At 36.1% G+C, this 16,170-nt stretch overlaps 1 long non-coding RNA gene across 1 annotated transcript in view; it reads left to right on the forward strand.

Moving 5' to 3' along the window:
* Positions 1 to 2,487: 2,487 nt before the first annotated feature.
* The window catches only part of LOC138695262 (uncharacterized), a 226,038-nt gene continuing 212,355 nt past the window's right edge, over positions 2,488 to 16,170 (forward strand). Inside the window, exon 1 of the long non-coding RNA XR_011331104.1 lies at positions 2,488 to 2,630. This is a non-coding gene — a long non-coding RNA (uncharacterized lncRNA). The remainder of the gene's footprint in view (positions 2,631 to 16,170) is intronic.

Consider the following 16,170-nt stretch of genomic DNA (forward strand, 5'->3'; position numbering starts at 1 on the left):
GAGCAAAGGATACGGTACTGAAGATGACACCGCACTGGTGTTGAAACAGGGCCATCTATCATAAAGCTATATTACCTTTTTAAAAATAGTAACTTCTAACGTTTTAACTCTGGAAAGTTTTATAGTTTTAAGCAAGTGTTAAAGTGAACAATAAAAAAAAAATGACAATTTTGTTATTTTACAAAAAATATCTCAGGAAAAGAATGTACTTACAAGGTAAGGTAAGGATTTCTAAATTTTGGAAAAATGTTTACGGATATCCTTTTACATATATACGTCTTTATTCCATAGGCGAGTTATGGGGGGCACTTTCCCCCCAAACTTGTCTGAACTTTTTTTTTATATTAAAGTTAGAAAATATTGAATTAAAAAGAGTTTTCTTGTTTTTTTATGATTAAGTTTCTGTGCTTAAATTGACGAATTAATGTCTTCAGACCATGGACTATAATATTTATATTAAATATCTGTATGTATAAGAATTTTTATACCCCATTTAAGGAATGGAAGCACTGTTTCTTTTGTAACAGCCTACTTATGTGTTGGGCGGCCGGGTAGCTCAGTTGGTAGAGCAGCTGGCTACGGACTGGAAGGTCCGGGGTTCGATCCCAGGTGGTGACAGGATTTTTTCTCGTTGCCAAACTTTCAGAATAAAAATTGAGTACTGGGTCTTTCCCGGGGGTAAAAGACGTCAGAGCGTGGTGCCGACCAAACCACTTCATTCTAGTGCTGAGGTTATGGAAAGCATGGGGCTCTACCTCCATGCCCCCCAACTGCCTTCATGGCATGTTACGGGGATACCTTTACCTTTACCTTTACCTACTCATGTGTTAGAAGTCTGCAGGTAAAGCCGTCACTTGGAGAAATATGAATAATATACTGCGGATCAATGCAGAAAAAAAAAAAAAAGAAAAGTGATCGCGGTATAATGTGTAAATTTAAAGACCAGAGATTAAGTAAAATAATTAGAATTAACATTTCATATATCTTCAGGAAGGTAAGCTTCAAATAAGTTTCTGTTAGCCGTGTTACGTAGTGTTATTGATGTATGCATGTGTTTGTGTATGACAAAAAAAAATAGAGAGATTGTTTTAAGTTATACCCTATTATAATTTGTAGTAGATCTACAGTTCAAGCCCTGTAGAACTTGGTCCGAAAAATCGTAGATATGTGGCCCTCGAAAATACCTTTATTAAATGATCATATTGAGAGACACTGTACCACAGTCAAGCTATAACAGGGGGAGAAGGTACAGTAAATAATGTCCCCCATAACCTTGCTATATTGGGATTCTATGGTTTTGCTCCCCCCCCCCCCAAGGAAACTGTTCTCTCTCTTCGTCTCTGCATTATTCTCAGGGCTTTCTTTTGTAAAACAAAAATGTTTAACTTCAGATGAGTTAGCACAGAATATTAATTCATACTTCATTACAGAAAAAAACAGTGATTTTAAGGGTGTTCATATTCCAAATAGAAAATAAGTTAATGCGTAAGAGGTAGAGCTCAATTTAGGAGTATCAATAGTATAAACTGTAAGTGTTCTTCAATTCAGGTACTCCAATTTAAAACCAATAAAATTTAAAATACTTCTTTCGGTATGAGTAGGTCTTTCTTTTTAGTTGGTTATTTAACGACGCTATATCAACTACTCGGTTATTTAGTGTCGAGGGGATTTGCAATAGCGAGATGAAGCCGAGAATTTGCCATAGATTACATAACATTCGCCTCACGGTTGGGGAAAACCTCAGACAAAGCCCAACTACGTAATCAACCCAAACGGGAATCGAACCTACGCCCGAACGCAACTCAGGATCGACAGGCAAGCGCCTCAGCCGACTGAGCTACACCAGTGACTGACTGGGTCTTATTGCTGGAATAATTGAAAGATTTAGAGAACTCGATTCCACATGCCCCCCCCCCCAAGACTAGCAGTTATATAGCGGAGGAAGCAGCAAATATTTTAGCCAACGGAATAAACAGAAATGTAATTACACGAATTTTCTGAACGTACAGTAAACCAAATAATCATAAATTGACATCGAACAAATTAATGGTCCACTGCAAGAGGGAGCTATCGCACAAAACTCTGGAAAGTGATATTGAATGTGTTTTATGCAGCTCCTACCGTTTGTTGGCCTTTCCATAAACTATATAGATCTGGCATTGCACCAGCCAATGTTGGAACTCTCTGACTAATTCTAAAATACGGCCCTTTTTGTAAAAGTCTTATTTTTCTCCCTATAGGCCTATGATTGTTGTGCCATAACTCTCTCTTGCAGTGGATCTCTCCGACTACTCACATCGCTACAAGATGACGATATAGCTATGCAACGAAGACAAGTGAGGTATCTTTCCCTATCTCAATTTAGTAAGCGCTCTGCAACAAGTTTTCATATTTTTGAAAGCACGTTTTGCTGAATCTGGTTGTCATTTGTTTATTCAGTTTCCGGTCTTCCGGATATTTAATATCTTTTCTTTAGAAGTTGCGTGCTTTGAGGAGACTAGGTGATCTGTTACGTGCTTGTGTTTTATATTTGCAATAACTGGTGGAGCAATTCATTATACGAAATAAAACTGCAACGGTTGATGGAAAGATAGGACGCTCTTGCAGGACGGTAATACAAGCTACAAATGGTAAGTGAAAATGTTATTTCAATTACAAGAAGATCTGGAAACAGTAAATAATTCTCTTGTTTAAGAATACAACATGACCGCTGAAAACGAGCTTTGTAAGCAAAATGGCCTGTTTGTCGCTCACCGCAAGCGCCACCTTCACAAAGGCGGATGACAGTAAAAAGAGTCTAGTGCAGACTGCACATGTAAGGTTAAATTAGGTCAGACAACCGTCTTGGGTCCGTAGAACCTCTTTCCAATCTAGAATACGCGGTTGTTTTTTTTATAACAAGGTTAATGAAGCGACATGTATTTAATGCAAACGTATTTCTAATCTTTCTGTGTACTAGTAGTTCAGGTGAACTGTACTATAATATTTAATAAGCGTATATAGATCAGAGAGTCTATTCCCTAGATCACTTTCGTGTAGTATTCTTATTAATGTTGTAAAATAAAAGTACATGAATAATTTAAAATCAATTCATATTCATTAATAACGTGAACATGTTACAAAAATCGTATTTACATGTTTAAAAAAAAAACTAATCTCAGGAAAACAGCTTTCCACCTTGCCATGTTTAAGTCCTCGAAAAACGATATAGCCTAGGCCTAATTTCGAATCGTCACTTCTTTTGCAGTTCAGTGTACATCCAACCAAGATTGCAATAGGTATATTGTAGGAAACCCTATTTTTAAACTCGAATACCGATAATTGTAGTAACTTAATTCTAACAGCACCTCTTCTTTTTTTACGAACAAGCTACTATTTTTTCACCAAGAGGGGATTTTTTGGTCGTGTCTCAAAGCTTAAGTCTAAACTACATGCTAATAAGTTAACTATAGGCATCCAACAAGGAAACATCGGTGCGCAGAAACCTGCGAGCGTGACTGTCTCGCGCAGATGACGTATGCTCCCATTTCCAGCATGCTCTCAAGCCTACTGCAGGGGAGTAAGAGGGGTATAGCATGCGCGCCGCGAGAAGTCTGAGCTGAGTTTTGTTTAGAGGATACCTATAGCAATTAGCTGACTTGTAAACTACACACTAGAGAGCTATGCTGGAATCATGGCCTTCCTCATCTGATTATTATTCTCAACGCTATGAAATTACGGTATAGCACTAAATTAAGAAGTCCACACTTGTGGAGTAACGGTCAGCGCGTTTGGCCGCGAAACTAGGTGGCCCGGGTTCGATTCCCGGTCGGGGCAAATTACCTGGTTGAGGTTTTTTCCGGGATTTTCCCTCAACCCAAGATGAGCAAATGCTGGGTAACTTTCGGTGCTGGACCCCGGACTCATTTCACCGGCATTATCACCTTCATCTCATTCAGACGCTAAATAACCTAAGCTGTTGATAAAGCGTCGTAAAATAACCTACTAAAATAAAAAATAAAAACTAAATTAAGAAGGCAGTGTTCTAATGCAGTTTAATTACGAGTTATCAGCTGTTATTTTTTTGGAAATTCAAATTCTTTGTTTATAAACAGTTTTCCAGTAAACAGTTCAAGAAACTTAATTCTCAGGTTTATGAAGTGAATGGTAATTTCCTGAGACACTAGAAAAGAAACGTAGAAGGATGTAGAATTGTAAAAGAAAATTACGTTTGGCTAACAACAACCGAAATAAATGTGGAAAAGGTAAGGGCCTGAAATATTACAATATTAAAAAGAAATGTAACACAGATACCAACAATGTCAATGTTCCAAGTTAACGTGTTATTTTACATTGAACTCACATTTTCTTTCCAAAGCATCAGGTTTCATAATCACCAATTGTTAATGAGATATCCATGTTTGTTTAGGCCGTGTCTCAAAGCTACATTTTCAGCTGAAGTGAACTAGATTGTTGACTAAACAGCCGGATGTGACGTCTGAAGTCATGATCCAAAGCTACATAGTCCATAGCAATCAAGTCCGTAGTAGCTAGTCAACGAAAATGTTTGCTTGATTGTTGACTTGTTCACTAAACAAACATGGATACCTCATCAGCAAATGGGGTTATGAAATCTGAAAATGCTTTGGAAGTAAAATAATGTACATAGGCTATAATTTAGAATAACGCGTTAACTTTGAACACTGATATTGTTAGTACCTTCTGTAGAATGTTTTAATCATTACTGTAATATATTAAGCCCTTATCTTTTCCATATAACTCGTAATGAAACTGCATTAGGACACTGCCTTCTTAATTTAGTGCTGCACCGTAATGTCATGGTTTTTAGAAAAATAATCTATGAAGAAGGCCATGTTTCAAGCATACATGTCCAAAGCTCCCTAGTGCGTAGTTCACAAGTCATCTAGTTGCTAGTCACTAGTGTGTAGTATGGACTTGAGTTTTGAGACACGGCCTAAGTATACAAGTCAACAATCAAGCAAGCATTTTCGATTACTAGCTACTACGAACTTGATTGCTATTCACTGCGTAGCTTTGGATCGTAACTTCTATAATGTCACATCCGGCTATTTAGTCAACAATCTAGTTCACTTCAGCTGAAAATGTAGCCTTATACATTGTTTTTTTTTTCCCTTGCACAAAGGATAATAATTATTTTCTCAATTTTAATGTCAATTAATGAAGATGATATTTTATATTTGCAAAGATACTGGACGAGTGTTCATCGGCGTAATTATATTAAGATTCTGAGAATGGGAAATGAATTGAATTCTCGATTAATAACTCAGCGAGACCACAAATTTAATTTCTTTATCGTTCTTTGTCTTGCTATGAACGTCAAACACAGTTGAAGTTGGATCCTGAAGATTAGAATTAAAAAAAAAAAACTGAAATTATCGGATAGGTTGTCATTGTTACAATCGATATGTATTTCTTTTGTTTCCTAAGCGAAGTCCTCGTAACACGATAATATTTCAAATCGATAGCGACTTCGACTCGACATTTCTTTTACAGCTCAGTGTACAACCCATATATTCTTATGTTTCCCGAATTACAATAGTGTAATACTTAATAATATGTGCATCAGAGTATTTGTTTGAGCACAATTTTTGCTCTAGTGTTCTTGAACAAATATGGAAGTAAACTTAATGTTGTGGTAGACTTACGACTTTACATTACAATTGAGCCAGGGTTCGCAAAGCAATATCTACCATCCCACTGACAACCTTATGTTAAATAAAAAGACTAGTTTAATTATTTTTTCGAGCAAAGACATCAGTGATGACCGCTAAATTTAAGAACGATTCGAATAAAATGAGCGAGATATTTGTCTAGCCCCTCACGACCACACATTAACATTTAGGGTAAGTTTGTAAAGGGCTTAATAATACATTTCGATCATTTAAGATTTTAAATGTCAATGTTGGTACTAATTTCGGATACAAATCTGGGTTGCAAAGAGTAGTGAAATGCATTCCATAACCTCTCCTACTCAAATCCCATCCTCACCTTCCCGTGGTGCAACCCATTTTTAACAAACGAGGCTCTGGGGACCGAGTCACAGCGATATAACTGTTCCATCAAAATTAGAGAAAACGCCATTTCAACATAATGATGACCTGCCATGGCATGAATAAGAATCCCCGGTCAGTGTAGAGTATCCACCGCCCACTGAAGGAATATTGGTTAAAGGAGCGTTGAGCAACTTCCGCCGATTTTGGAATAGACACCGACGCACTTAGGTTAGGTTAGTTTAGGTTTTTATTATACCGTCAAGATGTTTAGGATTAGTGTAAACTGGTCTATGTCTCCTATATTGGGCGGGACATAAGTAACATTCACCGAATCCCCTAAGTGGTGAAGAGGAGATACGGTCGGTGGAGTTGTCTGACAATCCTCCCAGCTAGGTCATATGGACCCTCTAACCAACGGCAAATGTTGGTCATCCAGACAGTTTGGGGGTTGTATGTAGACGATATAACCACCATAATTTAAAAAAAAAAAATATGGTGCCGGTATTAAAACATTTATACTTTCGCTGCTTATGTTGTAGAGCAAGGGAGTTAATGTCTTTCTGCTTATGTTGTAGAACAAGAGAGTTAATACTTTTGCCAAGAACTCAACATTAGTTAACAACAAATACAAATCTGAGTAACTGAAAATTGTATTTGAAGCTCATGTCATTGTACCATAATTCAAACTCTTAATGTCATTTGGGTTTTGGTACGTAATTTTCTCAATTTTTGTTTATTTCTTTGTATCGTGAAGCATTATACTTGTATAGGTATAGCACCATTTTTTTTTGTCGTCATTCTGATTTTTTATATGTAAATTTTCTATTTCTTTTTCTTTTGGTGAAGCATTATATTCGTCTTGGACTCTCACGTTGAGAGAGGAACATAGGTTAAGGGTATTTGAGAATAGGGTTCTCAGGAAAATATTTGGGGAGAAAGTTACACAACACAGAACTGCACGCATTGTATTCCTCACCTGACATAATTAGGAACATTAAATCCAGACGTTTGAGATTGGCAGGGCATGTAGCACGTATGGGTGAATCCAGAAATGCATATAGAGTGTTAGTTGGGAGGCCGGAGGAAAAAAGACCTTTAGGGAGGCCGAGACGTAGATGGGAAGATAATATAAAAATGGATTTGAGGGAGGTGGGATATGTGATAGAGAATGGATTAATCTTGCTCAGGATAGGGACCGATGGCGGGCTTATGTGAGGGCGGCAATGAACCTCCGGGTTCCTTAAAAGCAAGCAAGTAAGTAAGAAGCATTATATTCGTATATAGCATAATTTTTGGCGTCATTCCGATTTTTTATTTATTTTTCTTTCGGTGAAGCATTATACTTGTATATAGCATAATTTTTTGTCGTCATTCTGATTTTTTATACGTAGGCTACATTTTCTATTTCTTTTTCTTCCGATGAAGCATTATACTTGTATATAGCACCATTTGCTGTTGTTTTTGTTGTTGTTTAGTGAACTGTACGAAGACAGGTGTGAACCTCACAAGTAATACCAACAAGGCACCACTTATGAGGCAACTAGGGAAGGAGATAATGGGGTAGGGTGACCAATTCCTTTCCCCCTCCATTGCATACATCGTCGACTATAGGCCTACTAAAAGCCAGGTTATGAACCGACTAAACCGGAAGCAACGTTCTGTTGCTCGCTTTCTGAGCTCTGTTGCCACATGGTGGCGCGAGATTCAAAGCATGTTCAGCGTTTGTCACCGATATGTTTAAAATAACTACTGTATATAGTTCTCCATAACACTATCCACAATATTAGTAATTAAAATTACTGTATTTTAAGAAAGCACGAGCTAATGACGCTGGTACGAAATGCGACTCGTAATGCACGTGGTCATGGCTGTCTTTAGGAAGGCTGAGGCGTTCGGGCTGGCAACGGTGTACTCACCCCTCCTCCAAGGCCGGTGTCTGACAGACTAGGGTTGATTAACTTGTTTGTTCTCCTTTTAAATGGTCACTTCTTATTGTGTATGGTCATGGGTCTCATGGACAACGGAATATTTGAAGTGAAAGATTGGGAATAGGCCTATATGTAGAAATACAAACCAAATCCAATTAAAACAAAACAGCAACAGTTTTTATTTTGTTAATGTATCAAGTTTACGTGTGTAGTTTCTCACGGCAAGCTGTCCATTTCTTTTTTTGCTGTAATTGTTTAACAAATTATTACTAAAAATGCCTATCATTTTATCTACAATATAGTTGTTCTCACTTCCACATACACACACATCATTAATAATGTTACAAAGACCTTCATCTGGAGATAATGCCTTCTTAGATAAATTATGTACAATACTTTTCTGGTTCTTTGCTAACAAGAAATTACTTTCAAATTTGGCTCCAATTAATGCTTGGAAAATTGCCACAATATATTTACCTGCACACAAGATAAAATCAGAGGGGACTGAAAGCCGACCTCTATTTAGACATTGAATATACGTATCAGTGCATTCATGTGTGTTTTTACATAATTTCACACATACATCGCAATTCAAATTAAAACATAATTTGAAAGTTACATAACCACAAATGTAAAGAAAAGCTGAATCATCCATTTTTAAATTATCGACATAATTCGCATTTAAAACTTCTTTAAACTCATCAATATTATCAGGTTCCCCACACATTAATTCAGTTTGTTTTTCCAACATGTTATCAGAAAAAGAAATTTTACCATATCTGGCAGAATGTAAACCTAGAACACTTTGACCTTTTTTTTTTTCAGACTCCAATACTTGCGTAACAGTGACATTGTAATTACCGCCACTCAATTGTCTGTATTGACTAAATCGACGTTCCAGATTATCTGTTTGAAACTTTCCTGTCAAAACATACTTTACATTAAAATTAGCTAATGAGTAGCTAATAATTTCTTTTGAAACATAAGTGCAATGATAGAGGGCATTATAAGTACCGGTATCTTTGGTCAAACATCCCCGAAGAGGATTATTACCACTAATTTCTTTCCATTTTTCTAGCCACAGCATAAAACGTTCCAAGAACTTCAGTCTTGAATCACCAACACTACCAAATGGCTCTTTCAAAGGGTTGCGCTTAAAAATATGCACAACAGCACTCTTTACATTTATAATTGACCACCATGTTAATATAACACTGATGAAATATGTTGTGCTGAAGTAGTTATTCTTGTGCAAAGCAGCGACAGTATATTCATTGAACACATTTACCACTAAATTTATTTTTGCCTCTCAAAAGTGTTTGGACTGAGAGTCTTTTGGCTTAATTTGTGGGCGGTTTTCACGATCATGTCTGTCTCTTTCCTTTGTAATTCTCGCAAATCAGAAAATTTTGCTTCGCATACAGAAATCTCTTTCGAAATCCTCAACATCAGATTGACATACCGGTACTGTATATTCGGCAATGCCGGCCAAAATGGAACATGGAAAGTTTTGTCTGAATCTTTTAAATTTAGGCAATTGTTTCTTATATTTTTAAAAATATGTACACTGTAGAGAACATACATTTTCCATGGATTGTTACCGAAGGTAAAATAGTAATTAGACTCTGAATCTTTAGTCAATTCGTAGAACATTACTCTATTGACTGTTATTGTCAGTTATAATGCAAAGTATTTTGGAACCAGCATTAATTACCTGTATCATTACATTCTTTGTCAAGTCTGTTAATTCATCACCTTTAAGTTGTTTTACAGGTACAAGTTTCACAATTTCTTTTAAATGATCAAAAGCTGAACTAATTAAAAATGCTACTATTGTTTTTGCCATATCTTGTGCCTTGTTCTCTACAGTGCCAAATAAGTTTCCATTTTTGAAATCCAAACTTTGTTTTACGTGAATTTCGTCAATTTGCAAACTTACAATTTTGTCTGTATCTGAAAGTTTTTCGCATATGAGTGCAAGGAAATTATTATTTTCTAGATCTCTTTTGGGGGAAATGGAGAATGATGCGGATAATTTTTGTAGCAGTCTAGGATGTGGAAGTGGTCTTATGTCGTTTACCCTTAGAGCATTGTAGCATTTTACTGACTGCATGTAAATTAAAAATGCATTTAAAATACATTGAACACTGTAATGCGGAACAGTCTTAAACAGCAAAGAAAACTGATCCTGCAGGATATTTAATTTAGTCAGGATACTGCTGTCATTGGCATTGTAATCAATTTCGGTTTTTAGCTTCTGTAAACCGTCGGTTATCAGTAAATGTTTCTCACTATTTTGCAAACTGTGTTCTTCACAATACTCCATCAATGCTTTAATTTGTGACCACTCTTTAAGTATTCCATTTCTCAATACAGGGAGAAATGTATGGGGAATTTTGCCACCCTTTATATGGACTTCAACAACCAAATCATTATGTACACGTATACTACAACTAATTCTGGGTATAGAAACTACATCTAATTTGTACAAGATACAACAATTATTATTTTTGAAAATATTCCAATCAGAAAGTTTGAATTTGTCACTCACGTTTTTACAGAATGTTTTGAAATCTTCTATCCTATTTTCCACTTCAAGACGCAATATTTCTGCTTCTTCCTTTTCTTTTCTTCTTTCTCTCTTCTTTCGTCGGGATTTTTACGCTTTTTAGAGCTGGATTCGCTCAAGTATTGTGGTAAATTAGGAAAATTTTTGGGAGAGCATCTTCGTGTAAATCTGGAGCACTTAGGAGGGTATTCACACGCATTGGCATCCTTGTCCTTATACTTTTCCACAAAGCGAAGATTGTTTGTATGAAAATGTTTTATGCAAACAACGGAGTTGTCAGATGGTGTCCAATCAGATCGAGGAATAGCACGAATCCATTCATTTCTCCGAGTTGGATCCTTTGGTATACGGAAACTGCGGATGTAGCCCTCTATCTTGATAGAACTACTGTAATTACTATTACAGCCCGGAACGACACACTTTTCAGGCATAATACACAATTAAATTAAAATGTAAACTTTGAGACCGGCTGCTAACTCATATCTTGACACTGCTAGAACTCCTATTGTTTCCGAATGATGTAACAGCTGAAACAAGGAGTTTAAAAGGACCCTCGATCTGAGAGGACGGAAGAGAAGGCCTTGCCCGCTGTGTTGCCAATTCTGCCTGGCCGCAGCCTTCCTAAAGAGAGCCATGACGTGGTACTCCAAAGGAACTGGGAAGTTTGGCTACACTGTCTCCGTGATTCCGTTGGCAGATTTTCGTTAGCAGACGACATTTTCACGTGAGGTCCAATGAAAAGCTTTGTTCTCCTCCCCCCCGCCATACTCAACGTGTCATCGCTGCACAGGCTACCCCTCTAACCCGCACTTTTCTTTCGCCCTGCCAACTACTTCCTGTTTAATCGGTTCATAACCTGGCTTTTATTATAGAGTAGACGGCAATTCGGAAGGCGGACGGCTACTAGATGCGCCGTAGTCTGTATGGCATGTGATGTCACAAGCTTGAACAGGAGAACCAATCAGAATCAGTCAGTAACATGTGCTTCTCTAGTTACTTTGTTCACGTGTGACGGTCTTACTAATAAAAACTCTATATACAGACGTTTAACTGTCTTATACTTATACAATGAGTAGCTCGTTTATAAGTCGTGTGTAAATTCCTTACTAATAATCACTACATACGTCGTGTATAACAGTACAACTGTTACACAGCTTCGTCATAGTTTCGTCATTACTTCATTACGAAAGGTAATAGAATATCTGAGGTTCTCTATTGCATCCGGTAGAGCGCTCTAGTGTGGCGTGTTAAATATCGATAGTGCAACTGGCTCTAATCGATTACCACACTACATTTTGGTCAAAGAGTAAAAGCCACAGCAATATTATTCTAATAATTCTATGATCTTTGGTTTGTTCTTCTGTGATTACCAACGAGTTAGAAAGAGAAGACTATAGAGTGGCCATGTTGTCCTGTACAGCGCTCTTTGCGGTGCCACCGCGAAACACGGCAGATCTGAGCTAAGCGCCCACCTTTGTAAAAATTCGTCTGCTTACAATGTTGTATAACGGAGGTAAGAAGTACAAAAAAACGAAGAAAAAACATGCCTGTTGTGTGTGCTGCATATAACTGCAATGTCAAAAGGAAAAAGACAACTGATATATCATATTTCATGTAAATTTTATGAAGTTAAGTCCATAGTTTTGTTAATTAGCAGCATTTTTTTTATGCATAAATGTGTAACAACGCCCGGCATAAACAAAATAAATGGTTCACTGGTAATGTACTTAAACTAAATACGGATAAAACCAATACAATTCCGTTTCAAACCCAGTGAAAAACAAACAGCAATACAATATTAAAACTGTATTTCGACACCGGCATCCTTTATTTCTGCTCCTTCTGTCCTTACTGCTTATACAAGAAGACGATGAGCTGTAGCTTATAAGAAGTAGGCCTATTTCGAAGACAAACGATTAATCAAATAAATGGTTCACTAGTAATAAAGTTAAACTAAATACGGATAAAACCGCTACAATTCCGTTTCAAACCTAGTAATAGCAATCAAATATTAAAATTGTATTTCGACACTCGCATCCATAATAACGCTAAACTCTGGGGTATGTCGTATTGTTGTTAGTATTTTGACTGGAAGGACATGAAAGAACATAATTGAGCACCGACGTGCAATAATGGGGTAAGTATGAATATATTTCGTAACTACTTACCCCATTATTGTACGTGGGTGCTCAATTATACACTAATAATTATCTGTGGTGCCACAGCCCTTGAAAGGCTCAGACAGACCAGCCGTCTGTTGGCCTCACGTTCACATTTTGATAATAATTATACTTTACTGTAACAAAAAAACTGAAAGCGTGTTTTGTCATGTTTCACCCACGTTACAAGCTTGGAGGTAAAGGTTGTTTACTACAGTTAAGGCCTACTTTCATTCTATATTTTATGGTATAGTAAATAGTTTTGCAACGTGTAGAGACTGGGAAAACAATTTAATAAAATCATCCGAATCATACTTGTTCATTTTATAGGCAATCTTGCAGGTCGCATTTAAAATAACCTAGGAATATTAACATTTTCTTCAGTATATTTGCTAGGACTTCTTGTCATACTACATGACAATTTTGCTTAGGTTATTCTTTTAAGCATTCCTTCTAGGAATAGCTCAAGTGTTTTAAATTTAGCGTACATAAGTTTAGATTAAGTTCCTAGCACGTATTTGACGAAATACTAGGTTTTTCCACTTCAGTTTAACCATGGTGGAAACATAGTAGAGGTATGGGACAAACTGTGCGTGTTTTCGTTCAGTCTGCGCATGACGTCACCTTTACTGCAGGCCGCACTCGAATGACGGTCAACATAACAGATTGTTGATGGTTAGATCTGCGTCCATAGATTTAAATGAATAAATAAAACTCATGGTTTGTGTATACAGTATAGGCTATAATAGGGTCTACCTTGAAGTGATAACATTATAAAATAGTGAACAATAAATTAAATTCAAGAGTCAAGAAATAATGTAACATGGTAGTGCAACGTTAATAATTGCCTTCTGTAATATAACGTACTTTTATAATAATTATAATACATTATGCTACAAATATGCACAAAATTAGGCCCATATATCACACAAATTATATTACACATGAATTCAAGTACAATAGGAACTACCTTGAACTGATAACGTAATAAAATTATGATCTATTACATATTAAACTCAAGTTTCAAGAAACACTGTGATATGGTAGTGTGTCATTAATAATATTGCCTTCTGTAATATACACGTGGTTTTATAATAATTACAATACAATGTGTAATAAATATATACATACTTAGATCTATACAGTTATTTATAACATACATTATTTTGTACATGAATTCAAATACTTTTGAACCTTTATTAACATATGTATATGAATTTCTTGGAATAATTTGTCATTATAGTAAACAAATATTTTTATATATTCAGGCTATTGGAGACATAATATAGTCTACTACATTATTTACCTTATTATTCCACACAAGACATAATATAATTTCACCATTATAAATCCCACTCTGTTAAGTAAATACTTATTCTTATGCAATCTTTTTCATTTTCTTTATAACATTTCTCTTTGAAATTCCAGACATTTTTATTATTTTATTAATTTCTTTAATTCTAATAAATGTTCTTGTTCTAACCAATGTCGTAATTACTTCTGGCGGAAGAGGAGAACTGATTTCTGCTTCGTTTTTCATGGCAGAATTAACCAAATTTACAGTCTTTTTTATTATAAATTTCTCATGAGAAACAGAATCTCCGTGCACATCTGAGAATATACTGTCAACAAGCATGGCAATCAATTGCAGATCCTTAGAAGGGAGAATTAAGTTTCCACGGGGCACTGTAGTAATCCAGTCTTTTTGATTAGCAGAAGTTGACAATTTTGTGGGAATTCCAAGATTCGGGTATTGCTCCATATGTTTTGATGCAGCATATCCTGCAATATATTTTAATCCTCCCTGGGATATCCGCTGTCTTGCAGAGATTTCATATATTTTTTCTGGGAGGCCTATATTTTCTTCAGGATCTCGATCGTTGGTAAATTTGACCGGTTTCAGAATGCCTTTAAGTAATTCTGCCGTTGCACACAGTTCTTTCTGCAGATTATCATTGACTTCTGATTGGCTTGTACTAGGACCCACTATTAATGCCTCTTCTTCCGAAAGCAAATAGGAGGTGTTTTTGTTCTCACAAAACTGAGATAATGGATTTCGACCTAGTATATACCACTTCAGTCTATGTTTAAAATCTAAAGCAGAGGGATGATCGTTTGTTTTACCCATGCTTCTAATTTCCGAAAAAAAAAGTTTTCTACCAGATCTTGGTTAAGTTTTCTTGTGATGATGTATTCAATTTTGTACTTGTACCTCATTGCCTCATACAACAATGTTAATGATTTATTATTTATTAGAATCCCCTCCTGATAATGTAATTTCCTGTTTGCTTCTCCTACTTTAACTGTGGTAATGAAGTCATTCATTTCTGAGAGTATAATATTCTGATCTTGAAGGTTTATTCCGTAACTATGCAGCCCACGGTGGGTACAGAATTTAGAAACGGTATTAAATAAATCAACCCAATCATTAGTTAATTTTATTGCCTTTGAAGTTTCTTTCCATTCATTTGATCTCAACAACTCGTTTTCACCACACCATTTCAAAGCCTTTGCAACTCTGTTGGAAAATAATTGTGCTGCCAAACTAACTTTTTGTCTTTGGGTACCACGGACACTTAAGTGTAACGGAGTTAACTTGTAAGCTAATTTTGTATCAGAGGACGAGGATGCACGTAAAAGTTCATGAATTGGTTCTGATGAAATGTTCAATCCGTTCAAGTTGAAACCATGATCTAGAAAGTGATTCCTGTGTAATTTCAATAAATGTGGAGCGTCTGAAAAAACAAATATTTCTCGAGTTGAATCATTTGGATTAGGAAAACTGCAATTTAGTTTGGTATAAATTTTCAAATCACGCCTCAATTTTCTGTTACTTCCACCTAAATCGCTAACTGTGGCCACAACTTGAAAACCACTGCCTTCTAACTGGCAAATTATGTCTGTTAGGATTTCTTTTGTCATTGTCTGATCATATTTATAGTATACGGGCTGCTTCCACCTTGCAAACAAACCACGTGCAAAAACAACTGCACTGCCTTATGAGGTCCAATTATTTGTTCTTCCCTACTGTCAAAAGAAACCTCCTCATTTAAATACATTTCATCAAATGCTAATACTGTTACACGATCTAACTCCGACATATTTGTAGCTCTCGCCTTCATTAATTTTAAGACATCATGAAGTACACCTTCCTCAAGCGATAATTGTTTTACTGCCCATTTTCTCAGAGTTGACAAATCAGGTAACGGGTAATTTAATTTTGTTCTTAAGTATCGGTATGTTTTTGGACTTAGGTTTCGAAGTGTTATTGCAGTACCGTAATCTTCTACAGACCATTTCACCCTACGTTTTTTATTCAAAAGAGCATCAATTTGCCCAATAGTGAAAAATGGTTTCAAAATTTCAGCCACTTTAGATATAACTTCTGTTTGTCTAATGTTTTTCAATGAAATTACATCCTCATGTAATTTTCTTTTTTCTTCTTCATGTTTCCTGTTGGCAGCTGTCAATTCCTTAATCCTCGTTTCTAGAGAGTAATT

This window comes from Periplaneta americana, chromosome 2, assembly GCF_040183065.1.
Source record: "Periplaneta americana isolate PAMFEO1 chromosome 2, P.americana_PAMFEO1_priV1, whole genome shotgun sequence".
In the NCBI taxonomy this organism is placed as follows: Eukaryota; Metazoa; Arthropoda; class Insecta; order Blattodea; family Blattidae; genus Periplaneta; species Periplaneta americana.